Below are 25,436 nucleotides of genomic sequence, written 5' to 3' on the forward strand. Positions count from 1 at the left end.
CATAAACAAGCGACCTAACTTTTCTCAACCTCAATTTCCTCATCTATGGAAGGAGGAAAATACTAACTAAAAGGCCTACCTATGGAACTGTTGTGATGCTCAAAAGACAGAGTTGTATGGAAAACAATTTAAACATTTTAAAGCATGGTATTAGTCAAGTAACAAGCATTTATTAAGTGGCTATTATATGCCAGGCATGGTGCTGAGGGTACAATTAAGGAAATGGTACCTCCCCTTCAGGAGTCTGTATTCTAATGAGAGTGTGTGTGTGTGAGAGAGAGACAGACAGACAGACAGATACAGACACACAGAGAGACAAAGAAATAGAGACATACAAAGAGAGAGGGAGAGACAGATAGACACAGAGAGACCAAGAAAGAGAGACACACACAGAAAGAGAAGAGACAGAGAGACAGATTCAGAGACAGAGACAGAGACTGAGAGAGACACAGAGACAGAGAGATAGATGCACAGATACAGAGCATGATGGCATGGGTACAAGCAGACATACGCACTCGTGCACATGCAAGGTAATTTGGGAGGAAGTCACAGCTGGGGAATCTGAAAGGTTCCCATGGAAGAGATGAGCTTTACTGGAAACTAGGCGTTTTCCAAAAGGTGAGATGGCAGGTGGAGTGTCCTGCGTGAGGAACAGCAAGAAACGCTGTTTGGCAGAACCATAGAGCCTCAAATGTATAATGAGGCTGGAAGGAAGGCTGGGAAGGCTCTGAAGGACTTATAACGCCAAATGGGGAAATTTGTCTTGATGTCTTGATGAGACTTGATTACTTGAGAAGTAATAGGGAGCCATGGAGTTTTGAGCAGGGGATGACATCTGCAGGAATGTCATTTGACGACTATGTGGAGGATGGATTGGAGTGTGAAATGTGTCCTGGATGTCGATACAGAATTTAAGAAGAGACAAGAACGGGTATTTCTGTAGTCTCTTTGTTGTGGTATTTCATCCTTTCAGTTACGTCCAACTCTTTGTGACCCCACTTGGAGTTTTCTTGGCAGAGGCACTGGAATGGTTGGCCATTTGCTTCTCCAGCTCATTTTACAGATGAGGAAACTGAGGCAAACAGGGTGAAGTGACTTGTCCAAGATCACACACCTAGGACGCGTTAAAGGCTATTTTTGAAATCAGAAAGATGTGGTCCTCTGCACTATGGCGCCACCTAGCTGTACTCTATAGTGCCTGCTATGTATCACTATTATATTAAATTATATTTATATATGATATATATTTACAAATATCTCATTTTGGGGGCAGCTAAGTAGTGCAGGGCAAAGAGCACCAGCCCTGAATTCAAGGACCTGATTTCAAATCTGCTCTCAGATACTTAACACTTCCTGGCTGTGTGACCCTGGGCAAGTCACTTAACCCCAACTGCCTCAGGGAAGAAAAAAAAACTCATTTGATTTTCACAATGAGGAAGATCCTGTTATTACCTTCATTTTACAGTTGAGGAAACTGAGACAGCAGAGCTAAGGGACTTGCCTAGCATCACACAACTATTAAGTGTCTACAGGTGGCTTTGAATTCAGGTCTTTCTGCCTCCAGACAGAGTGCTCTACCCACTGAGCCTCCCGGCTGGCCTTGGAAGCAAATTGGGTTTGGGAGGAAAAATAATGAGCCGCCTTTCAGAAGTGCTGAGTTTGAGAAGCCTCTGGGACAGCCAGTTAGTTTACATCCAATAAGGAGACGTATGTGTGAGTGCTGGATCTCCATTTTCAGGGAAAAGTCATCCAGTGACTCTCAGATCCTGTTCTCAGGTGCTGAGTCTGTGATTTATCCTGGTCCTCTAAGTCTCTGGGCTGGGCCGGCCCTGTTTCCTAAGGCAGGGACGGGCTGCATTGGCAGATTCGGTGAGAATAACTGCAGCCATGTCTGGCCGCTTCCACCTCCCCGCTCCCCGGGCGCCTATTTTAGACTTCACGTAGGTTCTGTTGGGATCCACTGGCGGAGGCGCCAAGGCCTGAAGGCAGTCTGCGATCCCAACACGGCTGGGCTTTCTGTCTTGTCCTCGTTCCCCCCCTCCACCCCCCACTCCCGTCCCAGGCGGGCTGCTAATGTTGCCCACACTGACGGATTGTACCCGTCCTGGAGAGTCCAGTTTGGGGACTTTCGGGGCTGGGCCTCAGGGCTGATATCCTGTACTATTGTCTACTGAGGGACCTCAGCCACAAAGGCAGAGTGACTCAGCCCGGGGAGTGGGTGGGAGCCATGCAGGGCTGTGGGTAGGGAAGCTTCTCTGCTTCCTGGCCTGTGCGGGCTCTCTGTCTCTGTCTCTTTGTCTTCTCTCTCCCTTCTTCCCCTTATCTTCTACCTCCCTCCTCTCCCTCTCTGCCTCTTTCCTCCTTTTCCACCTTTCTTCTCCCTTCCTCTTTCCCACCCTTCCTCCCTGTTTTCCATCCTCTTGCTCTTTCTTGCCTTCCTTTCCCTCCCAACCTCCCTTCGTCCTTCTCTTCCTCCCCTTCTTCCTTCCCTCTTTCCCTCCCTCCCCTTCCTCTCTCCCTTCTCTTCCTCTCTCCCTTCTCTTCCTCTCTCTCCCCCTTTCTTTTCTTCTGTCTTCCCCTTTTCCTACTTTCTTCCTCCCTCCATTTTTCCTTCTCTTCTCCTTTTTCTTTCTCTTTCCCTCTTTCTCTTTTCCCCTCTTCTTCTCCCTTTTCTCTCTCTCCCTTTTCTTTTCCTCTATCTTCCCTTTTTCCTACTTTCTTCCTCCCTCCATTTTTCCTTCCCTCCTTCTTCTTCCTCTCTTTCTTTCTCCCTTTGCCCCACCTTCCCTTTCCCCTTCCTTCCCTCTCCCTGTCCTTGTTAGGTACTTCTAGACCTCTCCCCACTGTACCCAGGTTGGGGTACAATGCCGTGCCGTGCACAGAGGAAATGCAGCCCCTGAATCTGGCCATGACCCCAGATTTGGCCCGTGGCTCAGAGGCCAAGAATCTCTTTTAACCCTCCCCCAATGGGATTCAGCCACTGATGGAATAGCTAAGGCATGGGGCTGCCATAACCCCAGGAAGCCACTCCATCTTTGGGCAACACTCACAGTCGGGAAGTTTGATTCCATCTCAAGCCAAAATTTTGCCTCTGCAATTTCTCCCCCGTGCTCCCGGTTCTCTGCTATGGGTCCAAGCAGAACAAAGCTAATCCTTCTTTTGGGCAATAGATGCTCACATACTTGAGGATGGAGATGATAGTTCCCATTTATAGAAGATTGGTTAAGCGTTTTACATGTATCTCATTTGATCTTCACAACAGCTCTGAGAGAAACTGAGGCAGGCAGGGTAAGTGACTTGTCCAGGGTGACTAGTTAGAAGCATCCAAGACAGGGTGCAAAGCCAGGCCTTCCTGACTCTGGGCCAGCTCTGTAACCACCCCATCATGTCCTCCTTGAAGACTCAGCCTCTCCCTTTCCTTTGTCTGTTTCCAGTCTTGTTTTCCTCACTGTCCTGGGTGCCTAGTCTTTGGAAGGAGGCTCTAGGGAGAGTGGGTATGGGACACGTCCATTGTCTGTGGACACATGCAATCAGTGAGCCAACAAGTGTTCAATTAAGTGCCTACTGTGTGCCAAGTACTGGGCCAAGTTCGGGGATACAGAGGCAAAAAACAGTCCCTCCCCTCAAGGGGCTTACAGTCTAATGGAGACGCTATGCAAAATATTGTGTTCAAACAAGACACAGACAGGAGAAGTGGGAGGGAATTAACCGAGGGAAGGCAGTGGCGTTGTGGCGTTACAGGAGACTGGGAAACGCTTCTTCCGGGCTGTGGGATTTTAGTTGGGATTTGAAGATGAGGAAGGGGAGCATTACAGCAAGAAGAAGGTCAGGGAAATGTCCGGCATAGGGAACAGGAGTGGGGTTGTGCAGGGATACAGGGAGGCCTGGCAGAGGACAGGATGGGCAGATCCAACTTGTCTCGGATTATTTTTGGTGACTAAGGGCTGGTGATGTGGTGAAAGGAACATTGAGATCTAGGAATGGCAGTCTGAATTCCAGCCCTGCTCAGCCATCCTCTTTACCTGTAGGATGCTGGGTAAATCCTTCTTGTTTCTTCCTCTCTAAAAGGAAAGCATTACATCAGATGGGTGCTCTGTTTCTGCCCACTGTAGAGCCTCAAGGCCCAAACCCAGAATTCAGAGGAAGGGAGGGAGGAGGCTCTGTCGTGTCCTGATTGTTCCAGCACCCCAGTCTCCGCAGAACCCAGGGCTCTGGTAATCTGATCTGCAGCGTCTGCCCAGAGGGGAGCAGAGAGAGAATAGCTCATCTCCCCTGACAGGACAGCTGCTGATTGAGTCAGGCCTGAGATGGGTAGCGCCTGGGGAGACTGGGTGGGTGGCCACTCGTTAGAGTGGAGGGGTTTGAGGTAAGAGGGAGAAGAGCTCTCTCCCCAGCAGCCTTTGGGAGCTGTTAGTAAAACTGAAGGGGCAATTGGATCACACACACTCACTCACTCTCTCTCTCTCTCTCTCTCTCTCTCTCACACACACACACACACACACACACACACACACTCACTCACACTTAAGTCTCTGTCTCTGTCTCTCTTATCTGACCTTGGAATGTTCATTAAATTGTATCCTCTCTGGTTCCAGATTGTCTCTGCTTTAAAACTCCCTTTTGTCCTGGCCCACTGGCAACAGTGTCTCCTTGCATAGAAAAGTTCAGCATGTACTCTCTGTCGGGCTTGCCTGCCTGCCTCTGCGTCTCTCCTTTATCTGTCTGTCTCCGTCTCTCTATCTCTGACTTGATCTCTCTTTATATGGGGCTGGGTCTCAAGGCTGCTGGATTTCTGTCCCATTTTCTCTCTTTCTACCTCTCCTCCTTCTAATAGTTTGTCTCCCTCTGGGTCTTTCCTCTCTGTTTCTGGCTCCATCTCTGTCTCTCTCTTTCCCCATTTCCTCCTCCCCTCCTCTGTCTGCTGGTCTCTCAATTTTTTCATTGGGTTTGTCTCTCTCCACTTCTCTGCCCTATCTGCTGCTATTTCACTCCATTAGTTTCTCTCTTTATCTCTCTCCCCCTCCCCTTCTGTTTCTGTCTTTCTTTTTGCCTGCCTGTCTCTCTTTCCCCCCGCTTTCTTTCTCTGTCTCTTCTGTCTATCTCCACCTTTGTGTCTCTGTTGTTTGTCTGTCTCTCTCTGTGTGTCCCTGTCCTGTCTCTTTACCCCACTCCCCACCCCCGTGTTCATATAGCACAGATCTAGCTTTTCAGGAGAGCAGAAAGATCCATCCCCCAGGGAGCTATCTATTTGGGTCTCAGCCGCTGGATCTCTCTGTGTCGGTGCCGGAGCGATCTGGATGTCCATCTGGGGCTCAGCAGCTCCTGCCTGTCGGCCATCTCTCATCTCCCTTCTCCCCATGGGAAGTGGGCCCCTCTGGCGGCCATGAGCCCAGCTGTCTGACACGCGGATCCCTACCTTGTGGCTGTTAGAGGTTCTCTCTGAATGAACATCGCCCCACGATTTTCCAAGGAGAGACAGGAGACAGATTTTTTTCCCCCTTTTTATGCTGAGTTTCTCAGATGATATCGCTTTGATCATGGAAAGAACCCTAGATACAATTCTCGGGTCTGTATTCAAATCCTGGCAGTACTGTTGGCTATTTGGATAATTCTGGGCAGTCAATTGGCAAGCCCATGTTCAGCACCCACTATGTGCCACGGCTAATCTTGGGGGAATCAAGCACAGAGAATGAAATCTCTACTCACCTGGAGCATATATTCTAAAGGGGAAGACAAGAAACATGTCTGTCTGTCTGTCTGTCAAAAATATCAAGTGAATAAATAGAAATTTAGACAAAGACGTAATATACACAGCAGCTTGGGAGGGAGGGTGTAGCATCAGGAAAGACTTCATGCAGAGGTCACTTCTCCACTTTGAGCCTCAGTTTCCCTCTCTGTTAAGGAATGGTCTTTAAGGTCCCTTACAGCTCGAAATCTGTAATGCTTCAATCCTTTTCCCACTTTGGTTCTGAAATTATCAACATCCCCCTTGTCCCAAATGTTAAGAGCGGGGATTCTTTTTGGGCATGGTTGGCCTGGCTAGCGGCTGGGGCCTTGCTCACCTTCTGGGCTTTTCACAGGATTTATGCCATCGTTCACTCTCCGCCTCTGGCTGTTTCCAGTGGTTTGTCGTATGATTGTATATTAACTAGGGATTTCTTTTCTTTCTAAATTTAAAATATTTATTCCCAACTCTTCTTTTTATATCATCTTCATTCCTGAATATATTCCTCCCCCAATGCCCTGCCCAATGAGCGAATGTGTGTGTGTGTGTGTTGGGGGTGGGGGGGAAGGAGGCAGTGTAGCCAAACTAACCAATATCTTGAGCCTGACAGCATATGCAGCGTTCCACATCCCTAATCCCCCACCTCTAATACTGGTGTGGGAGTAGGGTGGTTTTTTTCTTATTTATGAAGAGAATATTTTAAAAAGAAACTGGAGAAAGAAACAACTAGACTCTTATTTTAGCCTATTTTAGAACTGCTTAAAAGTAGAAAACAACTTTTTTTTTTGTTCTTTAAAAATTGAACACTTTTGTTACATCTATGCTTCCTAAAATGTCAAAGTGTTCCAAGTTGGCAGGCCGTCAGTAACAGAGTTAAAAAGTCTCCGAGCTGCCGGTGGCTCCAAGAGGTCACCCATCTGCTGTGTCGGGGCAGGATTTGAAGCCAGGCTTGTGACCCTAGCCCCCCGCTCCTCTGTCCATTGATCACATTGATGATCATGGATGCCAGGTCTCTGAAAGTGAGCCATTCCTCCCAGAGGGTGAGTTGTTTGGGCCTCTGTGAATAGAAGGTAGTGTGGAGAAACATTTGGGTCAAGGTGACGCTTGGAAAGTTTCCTTTGGTGACTAATGGGGAGGAGAGTACTGGATGGTTTTCTAATTAAGGGCATTGACTAAAGAATAGGCTCTTAACTGGAACATTGGGCACACTGAGGTTCCAGTCATGTCCCTCCCTTGTATATCAGGGGCATCAAGGCAGGGGCTTTTTCTCCCGGGTGCCAAAGATGAGCTCCTCGGGAGCTGCTCGGGCAGTGGAGCGTTCCGCAGTGGTTTGGTGAGGGCTGGAGATCTCTGGAAGAAGGGCGTGTTATTGCGCTAAGAGCAAAGATGAGCGCCTGGATCATATTGTTCATGACTTGCTAGACAACGCCTGGCAACCAGAGGCAGATCTGCCCACCCATGCCCAATGGGCAGAACTGAGATTGACCCCTTCCACCCAAAGTAGGCTCCATTTGGAGCTCTGGATGAGCAGACTCTGCCTTTTCTCTCTCTTCCCTTCCCGTGTGCACAATGACTTCTGATCTCAGAGGAGGAGATGCTTTGCTGAATGTGCAAAAGCCTAAAGCCGCAGTCTTCTGGGCAGCTCACCGCCGTTTATCCTGTTTGTGACTTAATTGTCTCAATTTTGTAGGGTCCGCCAGGAAATTCATTTTATAAATTTTTAATTAATAAGTTTTATTGATTTTTTTAAACATGCCCATACCATCAATGAGGTCTCCTCTCTAACGAAGAAAACCAGTTCAATGATATCAATCAACCCAGTGAATATATCTAATAGTGTATGCTGTCTTCCTTATCTGTAGGCCCCCACCTCTATATAAAGAAGGAAATTATCCATACATACCCTCAGTGAGCCCTCCTCTCTAACAAAAAAAAAAAACAGTTTAGCAATACCAATCAACCCAGTGAATATATCTAATAGTGTATGCAGTATTCCTTACCTGTATGCCCCCATTTCTATAGAAAGAAGGAAATTTCCCATACATACCCTCAGTGAACTTCATCTCTAACAAAGAATACCAGTTTAGCAATACCAATCAAGACGGTGAATATATGTAACAGTGTATGCAGCATTCCATACCTGCAGTCCCCCACTTGTATAGAAAGAAGTAAGTTATTTTTCTTCTTCTATTTTTTTGGGTTTCCTCCCACCTCTGCAACTTAATGCATTCTCGGGTCCTGTTCATATTGACTAAATTGATTCTAAGGATTGAATGTAAGTAACAATTATTTCTGCTTTGAACCTGAGGGTGTTTCCCTCTCAGATTCATTCATTCATTTTTTTTATTTACTTAGATTTTTTTTTTTTTTGAACTAGGTGAACTAGGAAATTCTTTGCCTCAATTGCTCCCTAGCCTTAACCACTGAATGGGTGTTGCCTCAGTCAAACTGAGACCTGTTGAAGACCTCAGCTTAACAAAGCAAGGCCGCCCATTTCTTTGGGGCCATCTCTAGTTGTCTTGATCAATGTCTGACTACTAGACCCAGATGACTCTGGTGGGGGAACTGAGGCAGGTGACCTTGCCCAGCCCTCCCTCGCTCAGATCCAGCTCACTTGCACGTCATGGTCCTGTTGGAGAACGAAGGACAAATGACAACAGTGATAGACCTCCCTTAGGCTGACACTCCCCCACCTCCAAAGGTCCATATTTTCTGTTTCAGCCAACTGAAGGCTGGGAGTTTTAGTTTTTCAGTGTCCAACTTGGGATTCTCTCTGCATAAGCACAGTATTTGGAGCAGATAGTAACACCCCCAGAGACTGCAGAGTCCCTGCAAAGCTGAGGCTGGAGGATGAAAAGGAAAAGGAGAAAGCTAAAGACTCTGCCTTCTCAGCCTGGGATGGCAGGGCAACAGCTGGGTAATGCTGCAAGATTTAGCGCCGGCCGCCCCATCAGCTGTACCAGCCGGCACCCAGGGCCATAATTCAGGCTGAGTCCTCTGCCGAGAACAAACAGTGCCCTGCTTAGTCAGTGATCCTTGGTGATGGGAGGTGGAGGAGGTGGGGATGTGCCCGAGAGGGGCAGGGTCCTGCTCGGCGAGCCATCGGTCTGTAGATGAGGGGCCGGGAACAGGTTATAGGGGGAGCCGGGAGCAACCCCGGCTGGCCTTGTGCTTCCATTGGGCCTCTTCTCCGGCCCGGCTACCTGTGCTGGCTTTGGCCCTGGGCTGCCTCTTTCCTGGATTCGTCTGTCAGTGACAGCCAGTCTGTCTGCTTCGGGAATGAAGCTTCCTTCCCTAAATAGCCACCCACAGGGAGACACCAGCTGACAGCTCTGGAATTTGACCCTGTTCGCTCTGTGGCTCACTGGGGCTACGGCCTCTCTTTAGCCTGGCTTCTAGACTCCCAGGAGCAGACCTGGAGGGGCTACAGGGAGCCTGGAACCGATCAAGCAGATACCATCGAAAAACCTTTATTTATTCCTGCCTCTCAACACTGCTGAGTTCTAGAGGTACAAAGACAAGGGCGACAAGATCTGGACTTCAAGGAGCTTATGCCTCTGGGAGAGACAACATCAAACATACGGAATAGAGCCAGAGTCAACACAGAGCAGTTTGGGGGAGGGCAAAGGGGGCTTGAAAGACTTCTTGTAGGAGGGGGCTCCTCAAAGGGAGTGGGAATTCCAAAAGACAGAGATGGAGAAGGAGGGTGTTCTGGGTACCAGGGATAACCTAAACATATTACCTGATGAGAATCAAAGACTGAGAGTGAGGAAAGACTTACTTCCCATTTTATAGATGAAGAAACTGTGACCTAAAGATATGAAATGCCTTGGAGCATCAGAGAGCTAAAGTTAAGCAAATCCAATGAACACAGTCTGTCTATCTGTCTGTCTGTCTGTCTCTCTCTGTCTCTGTGTGTCTCTGTGTCTCTATCTCTGTCTCTCTGTCTCTTCTTTTTGTCTCTCTCTGTTTCTCTGTCTCTGTCTCTTCTGATGTTGTAGAAACCATTCTGTGCATAAAGCCCCCCACTTCTTTATAGAAAAGAGGGATGTGCATTTCTTCATCTTCATGGACTCCAGTGAAATTTAATTTAATTTTAATCTCCAAAGAGATCACTGATTCTAGATTTAAAGTCGGAAAGGACTTCAGGTTATGTAATCCGATCCCCTCAGGACGATTGATACCCAGAGGGGGGAGCTGAGGCAGGATTCAAAGCTGGGGCACCCTGGCCTCTGCATCCATCTGTATCTGCTTGGGCCCACGGTTCCCATGCTCTTGTCTGATCTCTCCCAAATAGTGCTAAACTCTTGGTTCTCTGGTGGTGAAGTGGGGAGGAAAGTTGCTAGAAAGAAATCATGGGTTCAAGTCTGGCTTTGTCACTTACTGGCTGTAGGACTTTAGCCAAATCATTTCCTTTTTCTGGAACGCAATTTCCCCTTCTGTAAAATTAAGGTGTTGGACTAGCTGATCTCTGTGATCCTTTGCAGCTCTTAACCCAATATCCTCCCCCCACCCCTGGCTTTTCCTCTCTCCTCCTTTGTCTTCATCAGCTTTTAGTTTTTTTGAAACCAAGTGACTCATAGGAAAGATGTCTCTGGCTCATTGGTCAGGGCCGGCAGGTGTGGGGGCTGCCTGGAGGGTGGGTCCACCTGAGCACTGAGCAGGCAGGTGTCTTTTGTTGTCTGGCTCCTGGCTGGGAGGGAGGGTGGCCGGCCGGTGCTGGCACTCAGCTTGGCGCTTGGCAGCTCCACCAGTCTCAGAGGCAGGTGAATGAGTCCAACAGGTCAGAGAGGTGGGAGTGGACTGTCTGCTCCTAGCTCCCGGCTGAGGACCTCAGCTGAAGTGCAGGTAAAAGCCTCTCTCTGTCTCTCTTTCTTTGGCTGCCACTATCTCTGTCTGTCTTTTCTTTCTGTCTCTGTCTCTGTCTTTATGTCTTTGTTTCTTTCTTTTGCTGTATCTCTGTCTCTCTTTGGCTGTCTGTCTCTTCTTTCTGTCTGTCTCTCTTTTTCTCTGTTACTGCGTTTCTTTCTCTCTTTGACTGTCTCTATTTCTGTCTCTATGTCTGTCTCTTCTTTTTGTCTTTCTGTTTCTCTGTTTCTTTCTTTGTCTATCTGTCTCCCTTGCTGTGTCTGTTGCTCTTTGGCTGTTTTTCTGTCTCTGTTTCTCTGTCTGTCTCTGCTTATCTCTGTCTCTGTTTCTCTTTTAACCCCCCTCTTTCTCTCTTTTCCCCTCTCCTTCCCTCCCACCTTTCTTGCCTCCCCCCTCTCCTGAGAGAGCCTTTCTTCAAGATTGGGGGGTGGGTGGGAAACAATTTTCTGGGAAGAAAGGAAGAAAAAGAGAGAAGAAAAAGGGAAAAAGAAGGAAAGAGCAAACTTTGCAGGGAATTTGACTGCTGGGGTGGGGAAAGTGTGATGAGAAAGGCGCTTCTGTGCTTCCAAGGCTTAAGAAGAGCGAGGGTTTATTCCTGGACCTGATTCCTTAGTTGTGGCCAGTTGGGCCAAATCCTGTCACCAGGCGATCTTTTTTTTTAACCCCCTGAAGATAAAAACTCTCAGGAAACTAATTCAAGGGCTGTCTGGCTGGGCCTGGCTGGGTTCTGTTCCCTTTGAAAGAAGAGGCTGTGGGGGTGGAGGAGCAGAAAAGGGAGTGAGGGGAAGAGAAGGGGGTATTGTTTAGCATCTGGGCAGTGGGGGATCTTGAGAGTGTGATGGCTGCTCTCCTGAGGGAAACGGGCTTCTGGAAAGGCCGCAGGCTTCCAGTTTTCTACTTTTCCGGCAAACTGTTCTCGGTGCTTCTCTCTCTGCCCCGCTCCCTGTGAAAGGGCATCTCCTGTGGAGTGGGTGAGATTTGGGGGAAACCTGTTCTTCTGCCTTTTTTAGCACTGTCACACAGAGTTTGTCTTCTTTCTAGCTCTGTATTTCTATCTCTGTCTTTATGTATCTCTCTGTCATGATTCTTTGATTTTCTCTGTCTCCAGATCTCTCTGTCTCTGTCTCTTTTTCCATCCTCCCTGTCTTTCTATCTCTATTGGTCTCTATCTCTGTCTTTGTCACTTTTTTCTCTCTGTTTATCTATGTCTCTCTCTTCTTTCTCTCTCTCCCTCCCTTCCTCCTTCCTTTCCTCCCCCATCTTTCTCTCCCCCTCCCCGTATCTGTCTCTCTGTCTCTTTCTCCCCCCCCTTCTCTCTCACACGCCCATGTAAGGGAAAGTCCCATAGATTTCAACAAGATAAGAAAAAAACTGTCTACTCTAGATTTGACTTAACCAGTGGGTCTAGGACATAGAAAAAAGCGTAAAACAGTTATTTGCCTTTGCTCTCTTATCTCCAACATTATTTGTTCCCTTACGTCTGTCTGGGACTTTCACTGTGCCATGACTCAGTAAATTTGAAGCCTGCATTTGGGGGATATTTAGTGTAGGGTAATGTAATTCCTTGATTTTGCGAGATTTCCCCAGGCCAATCCCAAGAGAATTGTAATCTCTAAATAGCCTAAATTGGGAAGTACAGGTATAAGTGGCTTGGCCAGGATGTCATGGCCAGGATGTGTCAAAAGGTGGGATTTGAACCCTGGGCCTCCCCTGTCTGAGGCTTGTTCTCTCTCCACTTGGTTGACCTGCCTTTCCATTTAGGAGAACAGAGTACTTGGGGATTCTAGTATTTCTGCCTTGGAGAAGCCCTCAGAGACCTTCTAGTACCATCCACACTTAAGTAGGAACCCCCTCATCTGCGTCCTAAATAGCTGCCATTCAGATTTCCAGTAATGGGGAGCCCAGGACCTCCCAGTTCACTCTGGGACACTTGTAACTGTTGGAAAGTTTTCTTTTGCATCGAGTCAACCTTTTCTCTACATCTTCCACCCTCTGGGATCTGGCAGGACAAATTGCCCTCAGGCAGCAGGATGTCCTGGGATTCCAGATTTGGAGGAAACTTCAACCTAGGGGTTCTTGATGATCACAGACTGTGAATTTGTATGGGAAAAATCTTGCCCGTTGATTTCACTGATTTCAAACTGAAAGTTAGCATTTCTTTCAATTAAGAATTAAAAAAAAAAAACCCTACACATTGTCATGAGGAGTATGTAGCTTCTCCGGGCTGCCACTGGGGTCTATGCCCCCCCCCAAAAAAAAAAATTAAGAACCCTTGGTCTTCTGGTAATAACAGTTCTCACTTACAGAGCACTTTAAGGTCTACAAAGTACTTTAGAGATATAATCTCACTAAGTCTTCGCAAGGAAAGTGCTATTATGATCCCCATTTTACAGATGAAGAAATAGGATAAGTGACTTGTCCACACCCAGAGCTGCTCCTTGGGACCTGCTGTTTTAGTGCTAAAATGATACCCATTCATAAGCTTATTGCAAGTTCCAAGGATTAGGGATGACTTACTTCTATATTGTTGACCTGACTTGGGATTTTACTGACCTAGGGAAATTCCCAGTGAGGAAGCTGCCCCTACCAATTCAAGTCAGCATCCACTTTGTCATTCTTGGTGCACTAAATTAAATGACTTGTTCAGGGTCATATAGTCGCCACGCGTGTAGACTCAAAGGGAGATCTTCCTTCCTCTTTGTGAGGCCGGCCATGAATAGCTAGCCATCTAGCTATTTTTTATGATCAGCATAATTACTTGAAAGTTATTTCACTTTACAGTGAGTTCCCATCTCTAGTGCACAGATGACTTAGATAATTGGATTTTTTAAGCTCCTTGAAACTTGATTAACCAGCTGAATCAGGGAGTTGGTTAAGCTAGGTTTCTCTGAGAACTTGGACAGGAAGAGTTTCAGAATAAATACTCTTTGCCTTTCTTTGGTTTACCTGTCTCAAGACGGGGAGAAATTGTTTAGTCACTTTTCGATCACGTCAGACTCTTTGTGGTCCCATTTTGGGGTTTTCTTGGCAAAGATCCTAGAATGGTTGACCATTTCCTTCTCTAGCTCAATTTACAGATGAGGAAACTGAGGCAAACAGGGTGAAGTGACTTGCCCAGGGTCACGCAGTTAGGAAGAGGCTGGGGCCAGATTTGAACTTAGGAAATTGAGTTTTCCTGGCTCCAGGGTTGGCACTTTATGCAATTGTCCCCAGCGAGAGAAGTATTTTGGTCAAAAGGATCCTCTAGCCGGGCCCCCAGATCGGTGTGCCATCTACGCTCATCCCGCAAGGAATCTGGAACAGTAGAATGTAAGCTCTAAGAAGGGAAGGACTGATTTACTTTTTGTTTTTGCATCCCCAGCAGCTGGCATGTTGTTTTGGAGTAGACTATGATTGTTTCTCCCTTCTGACTTTTTTTTTTTAACTTAAAAAAAATTAATGTATATTGAGATTTTTCACTTTTATATCAACTACATTTCCCATTTCTGTTTTCCCTTCCCCTCCCAGAGAGCCATTCCTTATAACAAATAATTTAAAGAAAAAAAGACAATTTCACAAAACTTACCAACATATCACGCAATTTTGACGTTATGGACAGCTTCCCTCTTGGAGTAGCCCCACCTCTGCATAGAATCAGAACTAAGTGTCATCTCCTATACCCGTTTTGGGCCTAAACCTTTCAATCTGTGTGCTCTTCTGAATATAGAGTGAAAACGTCTTGTAGCATCTGCTGGTGGGTTCCTGCTTTACAACACAGAGTCTCAAAACAGGCAACTCTTGGAATCTAGGAGATTGCACAGAGTTAGTTGCCTGGAATGCTAAAAGTTTAGCTGACTCCAGGATCACACATCCCAGTTCAAGAGGTGACATTTGAATTCAGATCTTCCCTATTTGAAGCTAGCTCTCTACCAAATGGCGTGGTACCTCACACCGTGGACCCGATAGATGATTGATAAATGTTTTTTTTTTTGTGTATTGATTTAGAGTCCAGGGGTCCTCAAACTATGGCCCATGGGCCAGATGCAGCAGCTGAGGATGATTATTCCCCTCACCCAGGGCTATGAAGTTTCTTTATTTAAAGGCCCACAAAATAAAGTTTTTGTTTTTACTATAGTCCGGCCCTCCAACAGTCTGAGGGACAGTGAACTGGCCCCCTATTTAAGAAGTTTGAGGATCCCTGAGACACTGAAAATAATTAGTAGTTGGCTGAACTTTTACCCATGCCTTTGTTCCTTCTGAACTAGTAGATTAGAAGCTGCTTGTGGATAGTCACTTGATAAATGCATTGATTTATTGCATAATTGACAATGCAATTAATTAAATTGAACTGAATTGATAGGGCCTCGAGTGCTCCTAATCCATTAGGGACTTTGGGATGAGGGCAAGGCTGCAGAAATATCCTAGCGCTTATAAAAGTTGGAGCTTAGAGCCTCTGCTATTGCAGTTGGCAGGAAGGTGTAGCTGAGGAACGGGCTAGTAGGTAGGACTGCTTCTCCCTGGCCATCCCTGTCTCCTCCCACTTGGGCTGGTTCAGATTGTGACCTTTCTTTGAGGACTCTGCCTCTGTCCTTCCTCTGTGCTAACATCTGGGGGTGGAAAGAATCCAAAGGGCCCTTGTTTGGAAAAACCTGTCTGCTGGAGATGGAGATAAGCTACTAAAGGGAGTAAACAGCACCCTTTGGTTTACCAGCTCAACACCCCTGTGAGAACCGAAAGGGTACGGGAAATTCTGAGGTCAAAGGGATTCTCCTGCCAGGAACCCCAGGCCTATGGGCCATTAGTCCTCTCCCTATTAGGGAGGTGCAGATCAAGATTAGCTGCTGAAGTGTTTTAGCCTAGAGCAGGTTCTTGAGTCCTTTCCAAAAAATGTACAATTAGTAACATCCATAAAAGCTCTGACCCCCCAGATATTCTTTGTATCAGATCAGCTTGACAGCTCCTCAGCCAAGCAAATCCTGTATAGTCAAGTACTATTGGCTCTCCCCATTTTCCAGACTTTCTGAAGCAAAAACACTGAGAATACCACTAAAATGCTTCTTTTTCTAGGAAAAAACCATCATTAAAAAATACTGAAAGCAAACCACAATAAAATAAATGTGTGAGCAAATAAGTACTTAATGGTGTTCTCTACACAAGATCAAATCACAGGATTATAGTTTTTTTTTAACTTATTACTATAAGTTTATTGATCACTTTAGTTTTTATATCAGTTATTTCTATTTATATACTTGTAGAGTATAAGGGGTACAATAGGTAGAGCTCTGAGCCTGGAAATCAGAAATCATGAGTTTACAGCTGGTCTTAGATACTTGCTTGCTATGTGATTGGAGAAATTACTTAGTTTTCTGCCTGCCTTAGTTTTCTCAACTGTAAAATGGATTGGTTGCGAGGATCAAATGTGATAATATTTGTAAAGCACTTAGCACATAGTATTTGCTTTAAAAATCTTTCCTTCCCTTTTCAGGAATTAGATTTTACTTTATAACAATAACAAAAAAACCCCAACAGTTAAGTAAAAATAACAGAGACAGAGAATATACCTATGATGATGTATATTTGTATGATGTATTATTGTACAGGACCATGGTCATATAAAATACTTAAATTTTGATGGTTCCTTAGATATTATCTAGTCCAACTCTCCTATTACAGATGTGAAAACTGATGTCCAGCTCTCCCAGGTTATGTTAAGTAGCAGTCAAATGCAGGTCCAGTTTCAAATCCTACTTTATTACTACTTTTTATATAATGGTAAAAAAAAAATAAATAAATACTGAATTACAATCAGCAAAAACGGTCAAATTGAAATATAAAAAACTCAAACTAGACTCGAGTTCCCAACTGTTTCTGGTTTGTTGACAAGAGAGCCTATCATTCCGGGCACGCCACTGCCAACCGTTCTACAAAACGCAGGTTCTCAGCCCCTCCAAAGGAAAACCTCTTTTCTTCCTCTCTGGCATAATCCACCGCTGCCGCAGCCTGTAAACGAAACAGTAATTCCTCTTCAGATCTCGAGTGGTTCTTTTCATCATCGCAGCCCTTACCTCCTTGCCTGCATCCAGACCTGTTTGTTGAATGAAATGGATGCAGGCTCAAAGAAAAAAAAATAAGCTATTCACTTTTTCAAATGTCATTTTGAAACTTAAAAGGAACATTTTCAACTGGGGTTAAAGGCATCAGATGTTTCCTTTCAAAGAGATGAGATTGAGTGCGTGAAAGACAGAAACACTCATTCCCCATGTTCCTTAGACTCTGCCCCTGCCACCCCTAACCCCCACCCCAACCCCCCCAGCATTAGTGTAAAGAACAGTTCATTGTGGTACCAAAATGCTCAGAGAGAACAGTTAAACTTCCCAATAGAGTGAGACCAATTAGATGTTTGGAGACTTTTAAAATGAAAATTGAAAAATTTAAATTTTAAATTTCCTTCCTTTCCTTCAGGAAAATGGCTTTTTAAAAAATGAAATGAGCAACAAAGCTGACTTCTCTAAGTTCATGGGATCTCTGCAATATGATGGGACTCTTAAGATGCATGGGGCAGCTAAGTGGCACAGTGGATAGAGCAGGAGTCAGGAGGATCTGAGTTCAAATCTACCCTCAGACACTTTTTAGCTGTGTGACCCTGGGCAAGTCATTTAATCCAGTTTGCCTCAGTTTCCTCATTTATAAAAAAAATGGAAAAGGAAATAGAAAACCACTCCAGTATTTCTTGGCATTTAGGGGAAGGAATGGGAGAAAGGGGGGGATTTGTAACACAAGGTTTTGCAAGGTTAATGTCGAATAATTATTCATGCATATGTTTTGAAAAATTAAAAGTTTTAATAATAAAAAAGAAAACCCTAAATGGGGTGAAGACAACTAAATAACTATGGGGAGTAGGAGAGGCAGCATGGAACCTCAGGGCCAGAAAAGACCTGTCTTGGGGATGGTCATACAAGCCCAATAACCCTTTGCAAATCATTTCACTTACCCTCTTGGTTTTTTCAGAAAATTCCTAAGGCTGTAAGTTGCAGAGAAGGCATCAACCTTGACTGGTAGAAAAAGAGCCTCACCAAGACCACAGGCCCAGTTCCTCTCCCTTTATGCCAGGCACTGTACCAGACATACAAAAATAAAAAAATTCGTTTCTTAAGATCATATATTTTGAGCTGGGGGAGTTCTAGTTCATCCAGTCCATTTTATAGATGAGAAAACCAAGGCACAAAAACTCATCCGAGATTAAATGAAAGAGGCAGAGCTGGGATTAGAACTCGGGGTATGTGGCTCTAAATTCCACCTTCTTTACCGCATACCACACGGCCACCCTGGTTTCCTGTCTCTTAGTCATCATTAAGTCATAAATCGTGAAATCTCTTCAATGGAAGTGACTGCAGTGCAGTCCAACCCATCCCTGAGAAAGAATCCTGAATGTTATAGAACCTGACCAGTGGTTAGCCGGCCTCTGCCCAAAGCCTGCAAATGAGGGCACACCTCAAAAGACTCCCAAAGTAACCTATTCCGCTCTGCATTCCTATAATCGTTCAGCAGGTTTTTCCTGCTAGGAAGCCTAAATGTTCTACCCTCTACCTTCCACCCGAAGTGCCTGGTTCTGTCCTTTAGGGCCAAGCAGAATGGAGCTGGGCTCTTGTTTCTTTATTTTTTGGGTTAAAAATCCCCTCCGATCCTTGAAGATAGAGATGCTCTAAAGCCAAAGTGACCCTAACTAAGGCTCATTGTTATCCTGTGTGTTTTTATATCAAGCACACCGGATGAATTTGCCTTTTCTCCTACATAAGACTGCACTTTCTGTTATCTCATTTAAGTTATCAACATTTTAGAGATCACACTCCCTTCATTGTTGGAACTATTGAGTATTTCCTATACTATGTGCCTAGAATTGTGCTGACTGCTTTGTGGAACACAAAAGCAGGAGATTCTAGGCTCCTTGAGGACGGGGACTGGTTCATACTTGTTTTCAGCAGCTAGCATTTATACTGTGCTATTTTGAAGTTCACAACAATCCTGGGAAGTAGTAAGTGCTATTATTATTATTCTCCTTTTACTGATAGGGATACTTAGACTAACAGGTTAAATGACTTGCCCAGAATCATATAGCTAATAAGTATTTGAGCAGAATTTGAATTCAGATCTTCCCGACCCTCTGAGTAGCTATATGAGTGGTGGTCAGTAGTGCATAATGCATGGACTGTGAGGCTTGGAATCTTCTTCAGTTCAAATCCAGCCTCAGATACTTCCTAGGTGTGTGATCCTGGGCAAGTCTTTTCACCCTGTTATCTGTTTTCTCATCTGTAAAACGAACTAGAGAGGGAAATGGTGAACTGCTCCAGTATCTTGGAGAAGACTCGAATGGGGCAGCAGAGTGACTGAAATGACCAAACAACAACAAATATGAATAGAGAGAAGGGTGTGTGTGTGTGTGTGTGTGTGTGTGTGTAGAGAGAGGAAGAGAGGGAAACAGAGAGAGAGAGGAAGAGAGGGAAACGGAGAGAGAAAGAGAAAGAGGTAGAGAAAGAATGGGATCTAGCAACTGATGGCATGTGTACACTGAGGAGTTGAAGATGATACTAAGGTTGGAGGACAGATGGTGATGCCTTGGACAGAAATGAGAAAGTTGGGTTGATCAGCTAGCAGGTGTTCTGAGAGATTCCCTTGTAAATTTTAGTGTCCCCAAATAAATAGGGAATGTTCCTGTTTCTCTTAGCAGCTCTCTTTTCTACCCACTCTTTAAAGTAAAGTTCATCTTTATCTTTAATCTACACTGGTGAAAAAATGGTTTAGGATTTTCTTCCTGGGTCTACAGGTCTATGGTGTAGAGTGTGGACCATCTGACCTTGGAAGGCCTTTACTGATTAACTCCCCCAAGATCTTTGGGATAGAAGTGTCTGTCACTTAACCTTCTGACGGTAATATCTTGAATCCTGTAATTGAAAGACTTTTTTTTTCCCCTTTACCCCTAATCTGTATACATAATTCATCAGAAAAGAGGCCTGGTGATTAGGGGAGAGAGAGGTAATCTTAGATTAGGCTCTCTTGAGTTCAGGTTCTGTCTTGAACACAGTGGTCTGTCAAGGGCTTCAAATATCTCTAAGTCTACTTTTTACAGATGAGTTGCAAATTTGGATTGGAATTTTCATACTGGGAGTTTCCCACATTGGTGAAATTATAGGTCTGGACAGCTCCCCCAAATTAATTCATATTAATGTCATGATTTCACCTGCCTTAGCTCTTCATTTCCCGTAAGTCACTGTAATGACTAGTTTTCCCTTCCACTCAAGTGCATTTGTCTTCATTATTTCTTTGTTGATTTTTCAATCTCATTTACATTACAAAATTGACTTGAGGGTGTGTTTGGCGCTGGCTGGTCAAGACAAGATGCCTGTACCAGGCTCTGGTAAGTACTAGGGATGGAAAGAAAAGCCCCTGTCTTCACAGAGCTCCCATTGGAATGGGGAAAGAAAACATTAAAAGAACCAAAAGAAAATATGAAAAAACCGTGGTGCTGGTTAGACAGGAAGAAAGACTATTCCAGAGGGTTGTTGAGAGTCAGCAGCCTCCTGGGAAGAGGCTTCCTCGGGCCAATGGGCAGTCTGGATATCGGGACCTCTGGACCAAATATCTGAGAGACAGTGGTGAGAGGTGCCCCTGTCCCAACCCCCACCAAGAATGGTTAGTGTGTAGTAGGATTTTGGAGATTGTGATGTCATTATCTTGGGATCCGACCCTCAGACAGCAAACTTCTGAATGGCCCTGAGGCAAAAGAACCAGATTTTGGGAAGTTTTGTGGTGTAGTAAGAGTGAAAAGAGTTCTGCTTTGAAATCAGAGAACCTGGGTTCAAATCCTAGCTCCCCGGTGGTCATTTAACTCATTTAACACATCGCTGCAGCCATTTCCTCATCAATATAGTGAGGGAGACTTGGCTCTCCAAGTATGAATCTGAATGAGTTCTCTATTCCATCAAATACACTGACTTCCTGTTGCTTTTAGAATAAAATGTAAATTTGTCCAACTAGCTCTTCAAGCCCCACCCTATCTTTCCATTCCCATTATACGTCACACCCCCTCCCAGTCTCTGTGATGAGCCACACTGGTCTTCTCTCTGTTCTTCACACCCATCTCCCAAGCTTGGAATGAACTTCCTCCTTGCCTCTTCCTTTATGGTAGACTTGAGAGATTATCTTCTGCTTGAAATCTCATGGATATTTACTTTGCACTAAGGCACAAGTTTCATAATATGGCTGGAAGAACATCTAAACTTTACAGGGACTAAGTTTTTAGCCCTTGCCAACAATAATAGCAGCACCCATCTCTTATCTCTTTGGGGTTTTTCTCAGATGCTCTTCTGATAATCATCTTGTGAGGTAGCAGTGCAGATATTCCCTTTTTACAGATGAGGAAATTGAGCTTCAGAGATGCTAAGGGACCTGTCCAAGTTCACTCAGTTGAGTAAATGATGGAGCTGAGATTTTAACTTGTGTCTCCCTGACTCTGAGACCATTAACATCCTCCCAAGTTTTTATGTCTGGTACTTTGTGGGAAGTGGTCATATTTACTGCTTAGTCCTGTTTTTCACTTACTGCTGAATTCATTTCAAAATTGGAGGTCCAGATGGAAATATTTGGGTTATGGGGTCAGATTTAGAGTGGGACGAGACTTCAGAGGGGACCTAATCCAGTCCTGCCTTTTGATAAATAAGGGAGGTTAGAGCTGCATAGCTAGTGAGGGAGCTGGGTGCTAAAACCATGATCTACCAATCCATTGTTCTTTCCACTGTACACAGAAGCTCTGACTAGTAATTGCTATTTCTGGAAACCTCATAGGGAAGGATGCAGTTAATTTAAATTGAATTTTCTCTCCTCACTCTCCCCTACCCTTGACTTCCACTCTTTTCCTATAACTTTTCTCTTTTCTCTCCTTGCTCTGGACTGATCCTCTCCTTTTATCTTCCTTTGGATGTCAGATTTCTTCTTTCCCTGAATCTTCCTCCCATTCCCTTATCTCAGGGCTTGCCCAGAGGCAGAGCCAGTGGAAATCTAGCACATATTTGCACCCAAACTCGGAGATCCTTGACCCTGGGAATGGAATGTATGGGTCCTCACACCTGCAAGGTAACATTCTTTGTGACCGGTGGTGGCGTCTCCAGGGAGATAAGGCATGTGAAGAGCTCTGTAGAATTTAAAAGTTATGTAAAAGTTAGTTAGTATTAACCCCTATATCAGCATTGTGATTGTCAATGACACATAACACAAGATCTGAGGGTTCTGATCTCCTATTATCATCTTATAGATGAGCAGAAGGGCTTGACTTGGAAATATATTCATCTATTTTTCCTAATATGTTTTCATTTATTTTACTAAATTAATTTTTTAAAAATCAACATTCTTTTTTTTTTAAATTTTGAGCTCTAAACTCTTTCACTCCTTGAGAAACCAAGAACTATGATATCAATTATATATGTGAAAGTCATGAGAAACATTTATTTACCCATTAGCCATTTTGCAAAAAAAAAACGCACAAAAAACCCCCAAGAAAAATAAATTGAAAAGAGTATTCTTCGATCTGCACTCCGAGCTCATCAGATCTCACTCTCGATGAGTGAGCTTTGCATCATAAATCCTTTGGAATAGTTTGGATCATTGTCTTGATCAGAATAGCTAAGTCATTCACAGTGTCTCAACCTTATAATGTTGCTGTTGTCATATATACGATGATTTGGTTCTGCTCATTTCATTCTACATCAGTTCATGCAAATCTTTCTAGGTTTTTCTGAAATCACCTGCTTGTCATTTCTTAAAGTATTCCATCACAATCTGGCAACCTCCTAGGTTCAGCCATTTCCAAATTCATGAGCATCAATTTCTTTGCCACCACAAAATAGAGTTGCTATAAGTATTTTTGTTACGATTTGTTCCTTTTTCCTTGTTCTTTTCGGAATACAGACCAATGGTAATATTGCTTGGTTAAAGGATACGGACAGTTTTATGACTCTATCAAAGTACCCTTCAGAATGTTTGGACCAATTCACAATTCCACCAATAGTGTCCCAACTTTTCCATATCCCCTCCTGCTGGAAAGATTTATACTGAAAGGCAACAAAGGGACAATGGATAATAATGAATTCTGCAGACCTGGGTTCAAATCCTGATTCCTAGTACTAGCAAGCTGTGTGACTCTGGATGCGTTACTTAAACTCTTGGAAATTTGCTTTCCCTATTTAGGCTTGATAGCAGTAAAAATTCTTAATAACTAGAACTGTTCAGGAATAGAATTGGCTTCCTTGGCCAATGGGTCCACACCACTCTGGCTGTCTTTAAGGAGGGACTGGATGACTTCCTGAATACGTCATCCCTGAATCTCATGAATTGCTTTTGGGGATGAGTTGGACTAGAAACTCTTAAAATTCACAATTCCTGTGTAAAATGGAGATAAGTCCTGTGGCATCTACCTTGCTTTGTTGTTCACATGAGTGAAGGATTTTGCAAATTTTTAAAATTTTTTGTAATTATTATAATATACATGTGCATATATACTACACAGGTATTCTAGGTATCTCTATAAGTCTCTTAAGCTTCAGGAGTAGCAACCTGCATTAGTAGTAACAAGTTCCTGACTTGGGAAGTTACTATACCAATGAAATCTGTGTAAGATGCTAGAAATACAAAGAGAAAATAGAAAAAAGAAAAAATTACCTGCCCTTGGCCTTAAAGAGCTTACATCCTGCAGATCATTGAATCACAAATGGATTTGACTTCCTGGGTCTCCATTAGTTTGGAACCCCACCCTCCTCAGTGCTATTGGATGTTATTGGGAAGTTAGAGACAAGAAGAAAAGCAGGGTTTGGGGAGGTCTACCTTGTTTTCATGTTCAGTTAAAATAGGGAAAGCTGCTTGTGTATGTGTGATCTTATGCCATCCAAGGCTACCCATTTTTTGTAGAATTTGCTTCTAGTGATTGGCAAGTTTGTTTTTTTCCTTTCTGCCCAGAAACTTAGTAATGAAATCTTGGCTCTTTTGAACTTTTAAAAAGTTATATTTACCACTTTGATCAAGTTTAGCAAATTTCACTACTTTAAGTCAACTTGAGTAAAGTTTGCTATTTTAGTCGTTTAGTTAAGTTCGCTATTTTAGTCAAATTTAGCAACGTTCCCTATTCTCATCAAGTTTAGCAAAGTTTGCCATTTTAGTCAAGTTTAACAAAATTCCCTATTTTAATCAAGTTTAGCCAAATTCCCTATTTTAGTTAAATTTAGTAAAGTTTGCCATTTTAGTCAGGTTTAGCAGAGTTCCCCTACTTTAGTCAAGTTTAGCAAAGTTCCCTGCTTTAGTCAAGTGTAATAAAGTTGCCTACTTTAGTCAAGTTTAGCCCAATTCCTTATTTTAGTCAAGTTTAGCAAAGTTCCCTTCTTTAATCAAGTTTGGTAATGTTCACTATTTTAGTCCCAGGTACAGCTTCGCTGTTGAGGTGGCAGAGATGAGATGAGATGAGAGGGGGAAAGGATGCTGCTGAATTGTGGGAGACTTTTTTTTTTTTTGTAGACAGGCCAGAATTCCTTCCTTTTCCCCAACAATAATAGAAGGGCCAGAGGATTTCTAGACTGTTAGTAAACATTAAAACAGGTCTTTTCTAGGTAGATTCTAGGGCCCTGAAAATGGACCTCCTCCTCCTTGCTTGCAGATTGGCCCTCCCTTGAACTGTGCATTCCAGCCTAAAATTGACATTTCTGGGACCTCTTGATAGGCTGAGTATGTTTCCTCCTACTTCTCTGCTGGTTCCCTCTTATCACCCAGAATCAGAGGATCCTGCCTCTAACATATCCTAGCTGTGTGACTGATAAGCCTCTTGAGGGGAAAGGAATAAGTGTATCCACCTCACAGGGCTGCCATGAAGGTCAACTGAGACAATAATTGGAAAAGGCTTTATGTCCCTTAAAATATTATGTAAATGCCAAATTAAGTTTATGTATTATGTAAATGAAGTGTTGTTATCATTTGGGGATCCAGGGAGGGGAAGATAGTAGGCTAGGGTTTGGGCTCTGAAACTCAAGACTTCTCACTCCAGGAAAACCTTGTTCCACATCCCTATTCTATTTGGTAGCATGAACAAGTCTTGTTCAGTTCTGACTTCCCCATTCGTAAAATGGCCCTCGTCATATTTATACTGTTCAGCGTAAGTTTTCGGTAAATTGTAAAGCCCTGGAGAGGGTTATTTTAGTGTTTTATTTTTTTAACCCAATCTGTGATTTCCCTGGTGGAAGGAACTGAATAGGGAAACTTCCTCTCAAAAGAGATCAGTACTTCTTCTCTAACTTAGAATCTTGACTTGTAGTTAAACATGTCTGGGGTCACAGCCACTGGTTTTTTATTATTTATTTTTACCATCATTGTTTATTATTATTTATTTATTTGCCATCATTGCTTAGATTAGGGCTTCTTAAACTCTGTCCACTTGTGACCCCTTTCTGCTGGGGAAATTTTTACATAACCCCAGATATATAGTTATATAAGACAGGTATACAAATCAAATATTTCCTGATAATAAATCATAATTTTGTGATTTCCACATTTAGTTATGAGACTCCCCATATGAGGTCATGAACCACAGTTTAAGAAGCTGGAGTCTAAACAGTACCTTAGCAGCAGGATTGCTTCATCACTACTATAAAAGACTGGAATTTTAAAAATGTATATTTTCAAAGCTGTGTAGGGGAATGAAAGACTATGGTTTTGTGGTGGAGAAGAGTCTCATTTAGTATGGAAAAGACTTGTTGGACTGTGAGTTTCCTTCTAGCCCTGACACTCAGAGAATCTATTAGTGCAAAGGGAATTCACAAAACCAGTAAACATG

General features: G+C 43.9%; 1 long non-coding RNA gene across 1 annotated transcript in view; it reads left to right on the forward strand.

Moving 5' to 3' along the window:
• LOC116422854 overlaps positions 1 to 25,436 on the forward strand; it is a 42,487-nt gene that overhangs the window by 16,153 nt on the left and 898 nt on the right. The gene's annotated exons all lie outside the window — the stretch shown is intronic.

The sequence above is a fragment of the Sarcophilus harrisii genome, chromosome 3, assembly GCF_902635505.1.
Source record: "Sarcophilus harrisii chromosome 3, mSarHar1.11, whole genome shotgun sequence".
Classification (NCBI taxonomy): domain Eukaryota; kingdom Metazoa; phylum Chordata; class Mammalia; order Dasyuromorphia; family Dasyuridae; genus Sarcophilus; species Sarcophilus harrisii.